General features: G+C 47.7%; 1 protein-coding gene across 9 annotated transcripts in view; it reads right to left on the bottom strand.

Annotated features, from left to right (window-relative positions):
* TIAM1 (TIAM Rac1 associated GEF 1) overlaps positions 1–17,548 on the bottom strand; it is a 158,398-nt gene that overhangs the window by 78,710 nt on the left and 62,140 nt on the right. For 5 of the 9 annotated variants that reach the window (XM_050333447.1, XM_050333450.1, XM_050333449.1 and 2 more), the window contains one exon: positions 967–1,145. The exons of the other annotated variants lie outside the window; for them this stretch is intronic. The gene's annotated coding sequence lies outside the window, so the exon portion shown is untranslated. The remainder of the gene's footprint in view (positions 1–966; positions 1,146–17,548) is intronic. 9 annotated transcript variants of the gene reach the window in all.

Below are 17,548 nucleotides of genomic sequence, written 5' to 3'. Positions count from 1 at the left end.
TGGAAAAAAAAAAGCTGTGTTCCCTATACCAGGTACCCTAGAAAAGTACACTGACCTCTGGCTGAACTGCTGAGGTTTTGCTGGATGAGTCTTACATGGTTACACATAAAGGCTATCACATTCCAAATGACCACTGATGACGGCCCCCTCAAAGAACGCAATTTTCTTTAGAAACAGTCATTTTCCCTTCCCTTCTCTTCCCTTCCCCCCGATATTACATATTTCTTAAAATAATTACAAAACCAGAATGCTCATTTCAATTAAACCCAAGTTACTAACTATTACACTTGCAAAAGGCTGGACCACCAGATTCCAGAAGAATATATCTGAAATATATCAAATTTCCAACCAAATTTGAAGCACCTCCCAAGACAACAGATTGCAAATTCAAAATTAGATTCTAGTGGGAGGCCCTGGTGACAAATCTGTATTTTTCTCCTGGAGCAGAGCTCGAAGGCTGTGAGAACCAGAACAATGATCAAATCCACAGCGGGCAAGGAGCCTACAGAAATAAACTTTTCTAAAATCTGCCAGCCAACAACGAAGATTTTTTTTTTACTGAACTCACCAGAACCACGTAGAAAAATGTACAACACTAATAACCAAGTGTGAACACACACATTTTATTGTAATTAAAATGTGCCTTTTCAAGAGGGCAAGAGCGGGGCTGGAATTCCACAGAAAGCCTTTGAGTTTCTGGGAAACTCCAGCGGCATATTCCATTGTTTTCACATCAGAACCTTTCAACCAGCCATTTCTTCCTTGCAAGCAGGTCTCGCAAATGTGAAAGCACGGGATGGACTCCAAAAAGGCCCTGCAGGCAAATCGAGTTAAGAGGAGGAGAGAGGGAGGAAGGGATGTCACCAGGAGCCGCTTGATAGCCACTGTAAGCACAAGTTTTGCCCTCCCATGAACATTACACAGCACAGCAAACTCCTAAACAAAAACACAGGGACACACATGTACCTTCCGAGGCAGTACCGGTGTCCAGCGCAACCTTCCCCCAGAGAGCTGTGGCATTTAGAGGTACAGAATTGCAAATGACACCAAAATGAGCAGTTACTGGGGCTGCAGAAGCTGTCAGCACCTGCCACTCAGCGACTCCATTACTCCCTCGTCAGAGTCTATGACTACATGCCAAAAACCTGGGGAGAAAGAGGGGAGAAAAACAAATCAGACAAAGGGTCAGCAGGGAGGGCTGTACAGGAGGATCTTCTGCCAGGGCCTGTCACCATCACTTACCTAAGAAACACTGGGCAGTAGAGCCCGAGAATGCTGTGCTCAAATTCCAGTGATGAAATCTGATGGTGGCAGAATAAATGAAAAACCCAGCCAGGCACCATCAGCCCCAACAACGGGACGTGGAGGGCTCCTCTTCCCACAATCAAAATCCCCACAGACACCAACGTGCCCTTGCTGGGGATGGTCTGTCCCAGGCAGGGCTGGAAAACCTCGGGTCCCAAAATGCACCTGGAGAGGCACCTTCCAATAAAGCAGGACTGAACTGGCAGCAAAGGGGAGCCCAACGGCCCGGAGAGGAACCGGGAGGCCTCGGAGGAGATTTCTCTGTGCAGACTGTCTAATTTACAGAAAAGGGCGGTTTTCCAAGCAGGGATTTCATTAACATTTTTCAAGGGCGAATCAGACAATCAGGGCAGAGCATTTACATGTGTTTTTGTGTGCGGTGAAAGGACTGTTGGGTTAATTGCACTCGCTACGGCGCCGATACGAGAGACCAGTCTGAGCTTATTTAGACCTAAGGACTGTCCTTATGACTTATCTTAGGTTAGACACACATGTGCACTCCTGTGGGTACCAAATCCCAGCCCTTTCTCAGCCTCATACCTCTGCTGAGCTCCCTTGCAGGTGCCCCAGCTCAAGGTCCAGGCTTGGAGATACAAACTCACCAGAAGGCTGGTCGTGCTTCCCAATCCATCTCCCATCAACTCCCCCTTGTCCCAGCCAACCACCAACACCAACTCAACACTGTACACAGAGTGGTGAGAGTAATAAACTTCTCCTGAAGTCCCAAGGAACAAAAACCCTGGGGAGAGATTACTGATGCCCTTCGTGTCATTAGAGCTGCCTGGTGGGGAAAGTGGGATACTCGCTCTTGGCTGAGTTCTCAGAAGAGATGAGAGTCACTGGCACCTTTTTAAATTAAAAATATTCTCCTTTTCTTTCTCCTCCTTCACGTTCCCCTCTTTGCTCCCCACCTCCCCCTCTTCCCCCCAAGCTGTTGGTTGAGATCTGTAAAGCAGTTCATGAATTGCTCAGGAGCTGGCAGAAATTAATAAAATGAAGCTCATTTATATTGAAATGGACTCATTACCATGCCAGCTGCCAATAATTTGCAGGAGGGGAATCTTGCTGACAAACAAGGTCCTACAGGCGAGAGGCTCCCCCCCACCTGCATCCACCACATGGAGAACAACCCTGCCACGAGCACTCCTCACCTCCAGAGGAAAAGGAATTGCGACCACCTTTGTTCAGATCCGCCTGCTACTGCCCCAGAAAACTCGATCAAAAGAAGAACAAGACAGATTTTTGTCAGAATTTTCCATCCTGAAGCAGCTTTTGAGGAGTTTTTAACTCAGTAAAATCTGCTCCAGGGTGATGCAAACTCTGGTCACCTCCCTTCCCACACCACCTGCGCTCCTTCAGCAAAAATCCTTCTCTCCTTGCAGTCCTTTGTTAGAAAGTGGATGTTCACAGCTGGATGCTGCATTATCCAAATCCTCACTCCCCTCCAGGTACACCTGAAGGGCTGGCAACACCCTCTGCCATGAGCAGATGAGTACCATGCACACACAGCTCCTCCAGAAGAGAAGACCCCTGGACCCTGTCCTGAAACATTTTGGTCCTATTGACTTTTACAACTTGGACAGTCTTTCCTGAATGCCACCCAGTCATGCTTTTCAAGAAGAACATCAGCTTTTCATTTTTCTCTTTGATATGCACTGGATAGGTTCTGTTGCTTCCCAGTTCACTCCAACAGCCCAGGCTCTGCTGCAGCAGAAATTCTGGAGCTCTGGAGCAGCCTCAGACAAGGCCTTCCCTCTAACAAAGTCTTGGCAAACAGGGCTGGCTGTGCTCCTCCACCAGGAGGAAGGGCTGAAGCAAACACAGCCCCATGGCTTCCTTCCCAGCACAGAGCCCTGGACACATCTGCTCTGCCAGTGGAGCCTGGCCCAGGGAGAGGCTGACCAGTAACTCACCAGGAACTGTTCTCAGGGGAGAGGGACACTTGTAAACACTCACTCATGGAACAACTCATTTCAAACAAACAAACAAACAATCAAATAAAGATTTACAAACTTCCATGCTCAAGACAAAATATTCCATCTTAAACACACACACACGTTCCACATGGCAGTGCAAACTCCTCGTGTTCTTTGAAGGTCTGGAGGCAGCACAGCTGTATTTATTCCACAGCCACAAAACAGCGCCTTGGAAAACCAGGCCAAGGAGTTCCCACAGGGCTCATCGCCCAGCAACTGAAGGCAATCCCAGCAAACCACCAGGGATGGATTAAATGCACAGTAAGGAAGGAGAATATATTAAAGGAGCACCTTGTTATTCTATTCCATTCATCTGCTACCCGTGATTCCAGGGACAGCAAAGAGAGAGCCCCGACTGTCACATGCTGGGGGCAGTTTGCAATGCCAAGAGGGCAGGAAAAAAATCCAGCACACCTTTTGCTCGTGGACATTCAGTAAGATGAAAAATATGGAAGCTGCAGTTTTCTAAAAGGCTCCTTTTCAAAGCAGAGCCTTTCCCTTCCAGCAAGAAAAACTCAGTGTGCAGGTATATCCTCTTGCCCAGTGAGGGGGAAAAGTTGGTGAGAAGGACCACAGCTCGCTTTCTAGTTTTACTTTCTCATTTTATGATGCATCGTTTTTGTCAGGTTCCAAATGCAGCTGCAGATGTGAGATCAGCTGGCCAGCAAGCAAATTTTCATCCCGTAGTAACTCTACCATAACCCATCAGGCTGCACACACAGAGACAGAAAGCAGCAGTCATTGCATACAGAAACTACTTAATATTCATCAGTGGCTCTGGGCTGTATTCCCCACCCACACTCCCAGTCCCACGCCACTGTTAACTCCAGCGTTCGATCCCATCTCCTGAAATGGAGAATCAGGCCCTTTTATTTGTAACTGGAGGCCACATTTTGTTGGCCTTTATTACCTCTAGTTAATGTGAATGGCTGCTGAAATCAATCTGTCCAATCCCCTCCCCTGAGACAAAGGTAAATGCTCTCCAGTGCTCCAGGGTTCTGGTGGCCTGACAGCCCTGGCTCTCTGCATCCCACACCCCTGGGCTGCCCCCCACAAAATAAAACCCACAAGAAATGGATCGTGGAATAGCCTGAGCTGGAAGGGACCATCCAAGTCCAACTCCTGACCCTGCACAGACACCCCAACAATCCCACCCCGGCCCTGAGGGTGTTGTCCAAACGCTCCTTGAGCTCTGGGCAGCCTCGGGGCCACTGAACCTCCATATGACACTGAGCTCCAAGACCAACTTTAGTGGATTGCAGAAGCTGGCTGACTTTTAAATCAGTGAAAATAAAATTACAAACATGCTCCTCTCCATGTTTTCTTTCTACACCACATAAAATGCCATTTTTTGTTTGTGAGAAAAATCTTGTTTTAAACCAACCACGGCTTACACTACCTGTTGAGGAGAATGGCTGCTCCTGAAACCAGAGTCTGATGACAATGACCATCCACACAAGGCTGAGGGGACCATCTGCACACTCCCAGGAACTGGCCAGCAGAGCTGGAATTGCAAAAGCTCTTTGCAAGCGTCTGGCTAACACGCAACCTCCGCGTCTGTCACGGCCGGGGGAACAATGCTGGTGATTGCTCCAGATGAAGAGGAGGGGAAAGAAAAATAAACCCACGTTCCCTTTGTGAAGAACTCCTGAAGGGAAGGTGTGGGAAGCCTTGCTCTGCTCCAGCTGGAGCACCACCCCGGTGAGAATTCCTAAGGGAGGGAAGAAAAGGCAAAACGAGAGGGAGGGGAGGAAGGTTTGTCAAGAGACCTAAAAGCTGCGTGTAGCCAAAAATCAACCATCAACCATCCCCAGATCCCAGCTAAAGGAAACAAAACCAGGAGCACAGCACTGACAGAGCACTGTGGGGCCTTGGTAATAAATTAATGGAAGAGCAGAGCAGGTAGCCCAAGGGAAAGCCCCCTCTCCAGGGTTTCTATATTTATACGATGGGATGTGAATAATTGGCACTGTTGTGGGATTGTTTGTTTTTTAATCATTTTTACAAGTATCTGAGCATGTTTTAACTCTTTCTCCTTCCCTTCCCTTTCATTTTTAATGGTGGGAAAATCCCCCTTTCTTCCCTAAGGGAAATCTGCAAGGTTTTACACGTTTACAGCAAAGGGCAGGGAAGGGGAAGGATTCTAATTTCAGATCATCAGACATAAGCAAATCTATGGGAAGCCGCGAGGGCAACTCCCTGGAGCCTGTGGGGCAGACAAAGCCCAGCCACAAGGGAGCTGCAGGGAAGAAGGAGCCCATTTGGCCTCCATGGAGGACAAGAAGGAGAGAGGTGGCTACAAAGACTGCATATGCATTTATACGTTGCCTAAAAAAATAAAAATAATTCCCAAAACACAGCTGAAATAAAAAAAAAAAAAAAAAGAAGGTGTGGTTTGTTTATTTACCTTTAGCTTCTATGTTATTGTTATTACGCTTTGCTTCAAAAGGACTTTCTGGTTGTGCCAAAAGGAGCTGAAAAACTGCTGATACACAGCGAGGACAGGACTTGCCAAATGCACTCAAAGGAACTCAGGAACTCTATTTAGGAGGAACAAGAAAACGTTCAGACCGGGAGGCAGAGCTCCAGATGGATCCCTGAGAGCACTCCTTGCACAGCCAAGGAGTGCAGAAGCAGAGCAGGACATGACAGACCCTGCATGCACAGAAGAACCAGCCAGCACCACAGACTGCAGCAATTAAAGCTGCAGCCCCTGGCCTGAGTGACCCAGGAGCCGCTGAGACAGGATGTGAAGGATTAAAAACGTTGTGGAAAAAAAGAAAAAAAACCAAAAAAACCTGAGGACAATAATTGGGGTAGGGGGAATTGGAAGAGGAAATGTTTGGTGTATATCCTCACTGAGGTAAGTAATCTGATTTTCAGGCAATGCCAAAGACCTCACACAGATCATTAAGATGGTGCCTGAGATATGAAGTATCTAATTTTAGATCCCCTGCCTTAAGTGCTGGGGAGGGATTCCACAGGTCTCCGGAAAAGGAAAAGCTGGTGTCAAATAAAGCTCAGGCAAACACACAACCACAGCAGCTTTCACATTTTGGTCACACTCTCTCTCTGAGGGAGCATGAGGAAACCTCGCTGAGCACCAAAGCAGTACAAAACACCTCAATTATTGCCACAGAATTAGTAGGAAGGACCTCAAAGTAACAACTTCCGTGCTGGGGCCACAAGGGAGGTATAATAAGGAAAAGCACTGCAGCAAAGGATGTCCTTTTAAGATTACAGCCTACCTTGCAGAAGTTTTGGCACAATATCTCTCTCTGTGAGCTCCTGCTTTTAAGTCAGTACCTCCCAGACTCAGCCTTCACTGAAATTGCTTGCCAGGCTGTGCTGGGCCAGGGCAGAGAGACCGGCAGCTGCAGCACTGCAGGGCAGGGCTGGATTCCTGCCTGGCAGCCTGGGCAAGCCAGGGAGACTCCCTACAGCTCCCTGCCCTCTCTGCCAAGTACGAATACAGAGCTCCCACCAACTGCAGAAAGGCCCAGGATGGCCATATCCCCAATCTGAACGGGCACTGGGTGACTCCAAGGAGGAATGCCGTGTTTAGCCAGCAGAAAGCACGCACTGAACATCCAGCGCTTCCCGAAAATAAGAGGGTTTACTGCCTGATGTGTCAGGGACACCACGGAGGGGTTAGTCTGGGGGGACATGGAAAAGGAAAGATGCTTGAGACAGCCATTCCCACCCAGGCCTAAAACCAGGACTAGCCACAGGACTACCAGCCCCAGCTGCACCGAGCGCCTGCCGGGCAGGGTGGGAGAAAAAAACGGGGCCTGAGATGAAGGGGCAGCCAAGCTTCACAAAAACCAACACTGGGAATCTCGACTCCTGCTTATCCAGAGCCTGGGAGGACACAGCTGAGCCCAAGTGGTGCTGTTTTCCCCTGGTGGGACGATACGAACCACAGCAGAGCCGGCTGCTCCGCGTGACCCCGTTTCCCCAGCACGCCGGAGAGAGAAGGAAACATCCACGTTCTCATTAATGCAAAGCTCGGCTGGTCTGCACCAGCACGGCTCTGCCAAAGCTAAATTAGGCATTCAGATTTTATCCTGCACGTCCTGACAGAACCCGATCGCGACGTATCCGCGCCGAGGTTCAGCCGATCCGGGCCGACCGGTTTCACTCCCAGCTCGTCCATCCCATCTCCTGATAGGGCTCCTGCCCAGAGCTCTTCCCCTGGGGAGCAGCACACAACACCACAGCCACCCACTGGGTGTTGCCTCTTCGGGACAAAACCCACGAGGGATGGGAATCCCAGGAGAAGACGCCCGTGGGGCCTCAGGGATGAGCTCCCACCCCTGGAAGAGGCGGGCAGGGAGCAGAGCCCTACTGTGGGGAGGGAAAAAGGATGGATCAGCAAATGGTTTGTTTGGAGAGGAAAAGCCGGAATTACCAAGTCGGGCTGAGGCAGTGGTGATGGAAAGCTGACACCCATGAGCTTCTGAGCTTGGCCTCCAAACAAAATGAAGGCTTTGCCTTCTTTTCCAGTGTTTGCCGCCTTTTCCAGTGAAGGCAGGGGGGGAGCAAGGCATGTGAATCACCACATCTGAGGCATCAGGAGCAAAATTCAGAGAGTTTGAAATGTGCCACTCAGCAGCAGTTTTCCCTCTGCATCCCAAAGCTGTGAGAGAAGCGGTGCAAGCGACCACAGGGATAGGGACAGGAATTTTTATATTAAAACCTGCGGATCAGGATCCTGCCTGGGACTGGAGAACAAGTGATCCCAGCAGTGACATAGCCATCTGGCCATTTTCCAGGGGAGGAGAGGGCAGAATACAACTTCCCAGGAAACTACTAGTGGAGCTGAAGACGACAAAAAACCGGCACAGGGATTATGATCTGCACGAGGAAACTTTGCACAGAGGTTGTGCTGAAAGGAGAATTATATGGCTCAAGGGACCGAGGTTTTTTATGTTTTCAATGACGACACGTAAAAACGAGACGTGCCAGTGACTTGTGCTGATGACACAAAGCTGGAAAGAGTCACAGCACAGACCTTTTGTCCCATATCGATCCCAGAGGGCCGCAAGCGGTGATAGAAGTCAAAAGAAAAGCAAATGTAACCAAAATATGGGCCAAGCAAGACTTGCCCAGCAGAAACAGGAGCGAACGATGCCGCAGAAGACATTGACCTCATCTGAAACAATATGTGCAACCCTCATCATCCACGGCCAAGGCTCATACAGGCCAGCCTACCTTCAGGAAAAGCAGAGATTCTCAGTGCAAGAGGAGCCGGGAACAACAAAGCTGTTGTCAAACAGGACACAAGCAGAGAGGCAGCTTTGTCAAGCCCCGTGGATCCAGCTGGCTTGTTCAGGAGGTGAACATTGCCCTGGATTCTATGAACTGCCCAGCTCGGTGACATCCACAGATCACAGCTGCACCCAGGGAGAGAGCTCATCCCTCTGAAAACTCAAGCTGTTCCTGAGCACTACGACAAAAGCAACGAGTTTGATGCTGCTGGACTGATCCTCCCCAGCCTGGCAGCGCAGTGGTTGGTTCAAGTTCTCCTCTGGCTTTGCAATCTGTGCTCAATAACAGGGAATTGTTGCTGGCACACAGAAGCTGCCTGTGATTAGTGCACAGCCAGCACTGCCAGGTGACCAGCTGAGGGGCTTGTACCTGTGAGCTCCCGACATCCTGCAGGTTCTGCCAAAAACAGCTTCAGTTTTATTCTGCTTCTGAAAACGACTCCAAAGGTATTGCCAGAGAAGCAGCAAGGAGAGATGTTCCAAATCCTAGGAGGGAATTTTCCAGCACTGGGCTCTCACTTTCTTTTAGTGCCTCAATATTTGAAAAGCATAAGCAACTAATTACAACACAAACTGTTCCAGGGACATCTGATAACACAGTACCTCAAAAAAAGCCCCCAGTAAAGGTGCCTTCCACAGGAGAGGCAGAAAATGGAGATTTTAGGCTCACCAGACAGAGGACTTTGATCTGGACCTGCCTGGCTTTGGAGGAGTGACATCCCTCTTGGGTACAGGATGGAAAGCAGCACGTGGGTGCATCGCACATGTGCAGGTGGGGAAGCCACTCTTTCTCTATTTTATTAGTCTACCTGGAAAATTAGGATTTCAGCAGGAAAAAATCACGTTTTCAGGTGAAAACACTGAGTGAGTTTAAGTCAAATCTGTAGTTGCAGCGATTGCTCAGCACCTCAGGTCCCGCCATGAATCTGCCTCTGACAACGCAGTGTCACTTGACTGGGGCCCTCTGCAGCTTATAACCAGCCCCAGAGCTTCTCAGCTGTCCCAGACTCCCAAACCACTTCTCAGTGAATAAACCATTCACCAGAAAAGGAAAACTGATTGCCCAGTTACTGGAATGTCACCCAGTAGAGCAATTTATCAGAGGGAGCGCTACAGGTGCTGCCTGGCTGAAGCACAAACAGAGTGTTGGTGGAAAAAAGCTCTGCTTCAATGACTCCTTTTTTTTTTTTTTGTAAAAGAAGGTCATCAATAAAACATTCTGCCTTAATAAGAATATTTTATAATATAAGAATTTTATATTACAAGCATATTTTCTTACCTGCAGCAGTTACTGCCGGGTATAGTCACATTAACGAAACATTACACGGTGCTAAAGTATGATTTAAAGTGGATTTTTTTTTTTTTTTTAGGCATTCTGAACGTGCATCCAAAAATGCAAACTTCTCATCAAACAACAGCTCTGCCTCTTCCAAATGCCAGGCTGCTGAAATATCAGCCACACCATCAAACAAAGACACAGTAAATCTACGCAGCACTCGATATTTTCAGCAGCAGTAAGTGCCATTCCATCACTTGGTACGTGGCCCAAAATAGCCCTGAAAGAAAATAACCAGTTTCCTCTTCACATTTAAAGAGTAGTAGATGATTTTTAGTAGCTGAGAAAGCCACTGGTATTTTCTGTGGCATCATTCCCAGGCCAAATGAAAACAAACCTTGCAGCAGATACTCACACAGTGTATTTGCAGACGCACTGACCACAATCACCTTGCCCAAGTGACTTATTCAGCCCATTTGAGCTCACAACAGCTCCTGAATTCACCTGAATGGCATCTCTCCCACAAACTGAGTGACCCCCAAGCTGCAGGGAAGCCCAGATTTTCCCAGTAACTTCCCAGCACTTGTCTGTGTGCACCCAGCCCCCACTATGTCACTGGTTAAAAGTAATTTTTACTCAAACAGGTGTGAAAAATATCATCAGGGAGCCTGAATTTCACTCTTCTTGAGAGACTACATTTCCTCCCTCCTGAGCCAAAGCCACCAGGAGGGGTGACTCTCCTGTGCCTTCCACTCACTCCACCAGCAGCCACATCTCCACACTGATCCTACAGACCCGGGCCAGAAGCAGTAACTTCATTTCTGTAGCAAGTGGATGAATCTCACTGTGCCACTCTGCACCTCTTTTCAGAACACAGTAACCTTTGTGCCAGTTCAGAAGGTTTTACCACTGAAGTTTGCAGATGTCTAGTACAGAGTCTGCCCTACAGGTGCTCTGGAGACCTCTGGATGTTTTGTCCTCAAAAAGACAGTCTTGCCATCTTAAAAAGATCACCTTATCTCACATCACGGATGGGCTGCACATCCCTTCAAGTCACCCATGAGTGAAATCAAAATATTTCAAATGCAAATCCCTCCTTCACTTGTTTTCTTGGGGTTTTTTTCCACCACTTTTCAGAGCTGACATGCCAGTGTCAAAGGGTTGACATACCTACACGAAAGGGTTGACATACCTACAAGAAAGGGTTGACACACCTACATTAAAAGAGAAGGAGGAGGTAAAAAGACCCAGTAATTCGCACTTTATAATTTACAGTTTTCAACCAACTCCTACAAAATCATTCTCAAGAAGTTATCCCCTTATTGAAGGAGGAAGGACAGCTCTGTGCAGTGCAGGATCTAAGCACAGCCTCAAAATTAAGGCCAGACATACATCACAAATATTTGCCAGCACAGCTATAGCCACCAGTTTGATGGAACATCACCTCTTGACCGTGCCTGCAGAGGCCACAGCAACAGTTACAGGAGCAAAACTGCGACATGAACTTACAGTAACACTTATTTTTTTATTACCAATGAAAATTAAGCTTAAAATAAGCTCTTCCAGCAGAAGCACTGCGGCAACACAAACACTCCCGGCTTCTGTGATCTTGCAGCCCAGGGCTTCCCTCTGTGAGGCTGCACCAAGAGTGGGCAGAAGCCTCGGGTGTGTGAGGGGAAGGAGAGGTGTCTCCCTCCCTGCACAGTTGCTGACACCATCCTTTTCTTCAAAAGGAACCTGTCGAGCGTTTGCATATCGGCCTCGCTCGGAACAAGCCGCCACATGAGCGGTCCCGCCTGCAGAAATAACAGCTCTCCTGAACACCTTGCCCAAAAAGCCACAGTGAAATCAGTGGAAAATTAATTCCACGGGCCTTCAGATCAGGAGGAAGCAACGGGACTCGAAGAGTCGCACACGGAACCCTAAAAGCTTAGCCCGGCGTTCCCGAACCGCAGAGGGAAATCCTTCCTTGCCTCCCGCACGGAACTTTCAAGAAGGAAAAGGCCAAAAGGAGCAGAGAACAGAAGGAAAAAAATCTCAGAGAAAAAAAAAAAAAAAAATAAGAGATGTTATTTCTCTGGCTTAGCTACAAATCATTTCCTCAGCAGGCACTTCCAGCAGCTTCTCTTTGGCACACAGCCCCCTCCACCAGCCGGGCTGGGCCACAGGCACCAGCTCCCCGAGCCCCTCTCTCAGGGCTGTCCCACCTGGGTTTGGCTGTAGGGAAGGCTCTTTCTCCTCCTCCTCCTTCCCCTTCTCCCTGCTGTGGCCCAGGAGACCTGGCAGCTCCAGTGAGGAGAAGGAGAAGGAAGCAAAGGCAGTTCCCTGCTGCCATCTCCCAGCACCATCCCAGGGCAGCAAGTCTCCCTTTCCCCATTTGAAACAAAAAAAGTGTCCCTCAAAGGAAACCCACGATAAGTTTTGAAAACGCCCTTGTTAACAACTTACCTATAATTTTTTGAAACACCCAGCAGCTACATCCAGGCAAAGCACCCAAAAAAGCAACCAAACACCCTCGTTCCTCTGCAAAAAGTGTTCCTTGCTCCGAACTTCAGAGAGCCGAAGGAAGGCAGCGCAGGCTGGAGAAAAACCATCCCTCCTGGTGCCATCTGTAAGGCTGCAATTAGCTACCAGTATTTCTGTAACCTTATATAGTGCAGCAAACAGAAAGTCCATTAATTGGGACATTTTTGTGGGATTTCTGTCAGTTTGATTGTTCCGGAGGCTCATGTTTATAAAAGATACAAAAACTTGACAGGCTTCCTTTGTTCTCAGCGTTTCACACAGGATCACCAACTTTCAGGGTTCAATTCAGGTTTAATTATTAGATTAATAATTATGTAAACAGGCAGCAAATCCCTTTTAAAGACAATAAAAACATTTGCAGAGCTAAAACAAGCTGAACACAAGAGCGACGCTCCTCCAAGCATCACCCAAAATCCCACTGCACCAATTAATATTGGGATATTGTTTAGCCTGACCACTTACCAGCACAGCAGGTCACGAGGGAGGAGTAATTTAAACCAGCTGTGTCTGCAACAGCTTTGAAATGAAACAAATAAACTATGACAGTGATGGCTGGAAACAGGGTTTGAGGCCAGCTTCTGCCACCCCCATTCACCGTGGGCTGTGCTTTACCCTGAGGATCCTGAGTGATCTCAGTGGGCAGCAGGACACGGGGAAGAAGGTGGCTCTAGGCACAGACCTCATGCTCTAGGATGGGGTGGTGGAAAGAGGAAAGGACCCCGAGCACCCCCAGCCTGGCCATTTAGGGCTCAGCAAGCACCGAGGTGAGAGGTGGGCACGGGGATGTGGAGACCAGAGGTGGAGGAGAAGAGGCCCCTCGACCACCTCACCCCTCTCCATCTCCAAGCAGAGGGCTGTGAACACAAGGAGCCAGGCACTGAGCTTTGGCACGTCCTACCTACGCCCAGCTGTGGGAAAGGAGGGAGGCGCTCCATTATCGCTTCTAGCACAGGTTTTAACATGCCTGAACGTATTCTCTGCCTCTCAAAAAAAAAAAAAAAGAAAAAAAAAGCCCAAGCAACCCATGAAAAGGAATGTATAATCACTTTTGCAGGGCTCCTCTCTGCTCCAGCTTGCAGGCTCTGCCCCACCAAGTACTTCTTCCCAGCCCAACGTGACTTGCGAAACATTTTACACAATGGGCACCTCCAGCTTTCCAAGGGAAACAACTTCCCCAGCCCCACCGGCAGAACAGGCCTTTGCTGAGGGCTCCCGTTCCAACTAGGAAACATGCCCCAGTGCAATCTGGACACGGAGGGGGAACTAAAAGAAACAAGTGTTTGTTTACGCAGGAGATGCGGCAAACTCTGGCCAAAGGGGCCTCCCAGATTGCTGGGTGGTGGAAGCACACACACCACACGCTGTGACCATCTTCAGCACCTCCTGAAACGCCTCAAAACGTCACCAAGGTGGGAAAAAGCCTTCCCAGGAATGGCTGAGCTGTGGGCAGGCAGGAAGCTGTGCCAATGGCTCTGCCAGCTGAAACAACCCCATCTCTCAGAGCCATTCACACAAGCTGGTGCAATTTTAATTTGAGGCACAAAACACTGAGGGAAAAACCCAAACTGTGAGGCAGATAAGGAGATCTGGACTATCAGAATCACAGAAACCTGGAACTGGGCTGGAAGGGACCTTAAAGCTCATCCCCCTGCCGTGGGCAGGGACACCTTCCACTAGCCCAGGTTGCTCCAAGCCCAGTCCAACCTGGCCTTGAACACTTCCAGGGATGGGGCAGCCACAGGGAGGAGAAAGGAAAGGGATTGCAGTTAATCTTCCTAAGGAGCAAAAACACTGAGAAAGCTCTGGGAAGGTTTAGTGTGAGGGTGTGTCCCTGCTCACAGCAACTCAGCAGGGCTAATAACCTGCTCTTCTCACAGAGACACACGTAAATACACAATTTTGGGGCACAGGGCCCACTTTGTGAGTTTATGCTCAATAGTTCCACTTCAATATTCCTCCTTAAGGCCTGACTTCCAACTGTGTTCTGAAAAGAAAACGAGTCCTAGACTTGTTTGAACAAGTAGGCAACACCTGCTCCAGCACTTTTGGCTCTGCTGTATTGTCTGGGGTTTGGGGGCTGTTCTTTAAAGCCCAACCTAACAGGCTTAGGGGGAAAAAAAAAAAAAAAAAAAAAAAAAAAAGGCCCATAACCAGTTTCAGGAATAAAAGAGAAAAAAGACTTCATTCATTCACTCCTTTGTTTTCAGGAAACTCACCCCGACATTTCTTTGTCAATACATCATGAAAAATGCAGAGAGTGCAAACACAGGTGGGATGGTGCTTCAAAAGGGAGAAGGTTCAGCCCTGCTTTGGCTCCCAGTTTCTCCTGACCCAACCCATATTCTGGGATATTCCTGTATCAGAGAGCCCGTTTTACTGGAAGTTTTAGCAAGCAGGGAACAACACGGCAGCGTCGGGCCTGCCAAGTTGTAATTTGTTTATGCGAGATTTCCAGAATCCACCTTTTCCTCCGCAGAAATCTGCTGAAAAACTCACAAGGAAGACATTGAAATGCCATAATGTCAGACCTGAGCAGAACTCAGCCCTGCTGGAATGGAAATTGGCTCCCACCAGACCCCAGGGACGTTTTCATCCGAGCACTCACGTGACTGAAGTTCCGTCATTACTTCCGACATCACCCTGACAAGTAACTTTATTAAACAAGCCAAGAGTTTAAAATTATGCAGAATTCCAGGCAGAATTAGCCCATAATTCAAGTGAGCAGCTTGGAGCGTGGATCAATGCAGGGCAAGGGTTGTTAGCACACCTATCAGCAATGGAGCCATCCCCGGGCTCGAGTTTTTTTCCAGGGAACGTTCAGATGAAGATTAATGGAGACAGGAGGACAGTTCCCAGTCTAACCTGCCAGCCAGGGACTTCAGACTAAACTGAATTATGAACTGGCAGTCCCACAAGAACACTACCTGGACATATTCCTTCAGCATATGCCACTTAAACACAATCCATCCACATGAAACAGAAGTGTCTGTCACCTGCCATAGGTGATTTTTCCCAATTAATTCATTAAGGGAGCTTGAGCAATATAAAGTTAAGAAACCCAAAATGCTGTTAATTTTGCTGATTCTTTTGCTGTGCCAAGTGAAACAGGTTGGTAAATTCCTACAGAGAGGATCTAATTCACAAGGACCATGCACACCTCTGCTGGAATGATTTTTAGGGATGTACTCACCAAAAGATGATGCACAACAAGTACACAGGCCCTGTGCACTAGAATGGGTTGGAATTTGCATACAGAGAAGAATAAAACAAAATAAATCCCATTTACTATCGTGACAGCTAACTATAGATTCTAATTTAGCTGATGTGGTACCAGACATTGACATCCTGGACTAGACTGACCATGAAGTTGTGATTGATGTCATGCAAACTAACTTGTTCCTTCAGCAGCAGCTTAAAAACACTAATATGCTGTTAGTTAGACCAGCCTTAAAATGGTAAAATTCTACCAATATTTTCCCAGTCCACTTAGGTGAAGAAACATGGACACAACAGCCATCCAGCTTTTTCAAGGTTACAGTGCCTTTCATGAAAGAAGGCAGCAGCAATTCTACATGCCGAGTCAGTAAATAAAACTAGATTTAGAAGAGTACTAATTCCATTTTTAATCAAGGAAAATGGAAGAAATAATTAAAAACTAATAATCATTACGGAAGCCCAGCTGAAATATTTGTTGGGTTTAAATTAAAATGATCCTACAATGGACTAACAAAGAGCTGTATTTAGAATATTTTTAACACTCTCCTACTAAAAACAGCACAGTGCAACATGCACGCTCCTCCCTGATGACAGCCCACAGAACATGGCTGTCTGTGAGAAGCTAGAGGCACAAATGGTCATTTAAGTCCAAAACCCCACTCAATTTCTGTAAGAAACCACCACAACCCAGCCCAGGCGTGTGGTTCGCATCCCTCACCCTCTCAGGGATCAAGCTCTTCACACACATTTACTCGTAATCCTTTGAGCACTGTTACAGTGTCACAATGGCAATTAAATAACAGCTTTCAAGTGTAGCTATTGAGATAATCACACTCAGCCAGGGGAAAAAAATCAGCGAGCCCCAGCCCTCAAATCCCCGATTCGCAGTGAAACAGCCAAGGCCAACAGGTAGCATTTCAGATCCCACTCTGCACCGCTGAATAAATTCCATGTTACACAATGCTGTCCCATGGGGAAGAGCCATTTTCTGTTATTAGTCTGATGGAATAACCTGCAGCACTTACGTGGGGCGTGTTCATGCTCCCGTTGTTTTCTTTACACTCGGGGCCGTCGCTTATTTTCGCACATTCGAGGAGGTTTTCGGAGAACACTCGGCTCAGATGTGGGTGGGGGGGGATGTTTTTCAAAGAAGGGCATGAGTATTTAATGCTGAGGACCCTTTTTTTTTTTTCCCCCTAAGTTTCTGAATTCTAGAGGATTCTGTTCAACTGCAAGCCAAGAATTTCAGCAGGCAGCACCCCGGCTGTCTGACAGCTTTATTAGTTTATTCAGTTGTGAAGCTTAAGCAAAAGCTGTATCTCACAGAGGAGGCACTAGATTAGGGCTCCACTCTCCAACTTAATTCCACGGATTCACAGGCAAGTATCCAAAATCTCCCCTCGTCTCAAATCTCCTTTTACAGACAGAGAAATTCCTTTCATACATCCCTGAAACAGAGCCAGGATGAATTACAGAATCTCAGAATGGCTTGGGTTGGAAGGGACCTTAAAGATCAGCCATTTATCCAGGTGAGGTGCTCAAGCAGGGGACATGGTGGTGGCAAATACCTCCTTAGACAGCAGGGACAGAGTTCAGCAAGGCACAATTTCATCAGAGCATCACAAACCACAGCGTCACTTGGCTTCACAGAAGAGGCCTCTCTGAAAATGAAGTGAAAGGAATCACATGCACCTCCTTAAGAGACGGCCAGAATTCAGCTGATACACAGACTTGTGGGGCCCACTCAATTACTCTGAGATAATACTTCAATAAATTGTAGGTCAGGCATGGTGGAATATGAATCCCTGGCCCCTGGCACTCATCTCCTAGGTTTAAAAAAAGAGCGAGGTTGGACAAAGATAATCCTCTTATTGCTCTGCCGATTTTACTAGCAGAGACTCCAAACATGAAATTTGGTCCAGTTTGAGCAATAAAAAAAAAAAAAAAAAATTATTTTCATTTCCCAGCCTCCCAAATCT

This window comes from Myiozetetes cayanensis, unplaced genomic scaffold, assembly GCF_022539395.1.
Source record: "Myiozetetes cayanensis isolate MyiCay16 unplaced genomic scaffold, myiCay2020 scf5-8, whole genome shotgun sequence".
Taxonomy (NCBI): Eukaryota; Metazoa; Chordata; class Aves; order Passeriformes; family Tyrannidae; genus Myiozetetes; species Myiozetetes cayanensis.
This window is presented reverse-complemented; position numbering and strand designations above follow the sequence as displayed.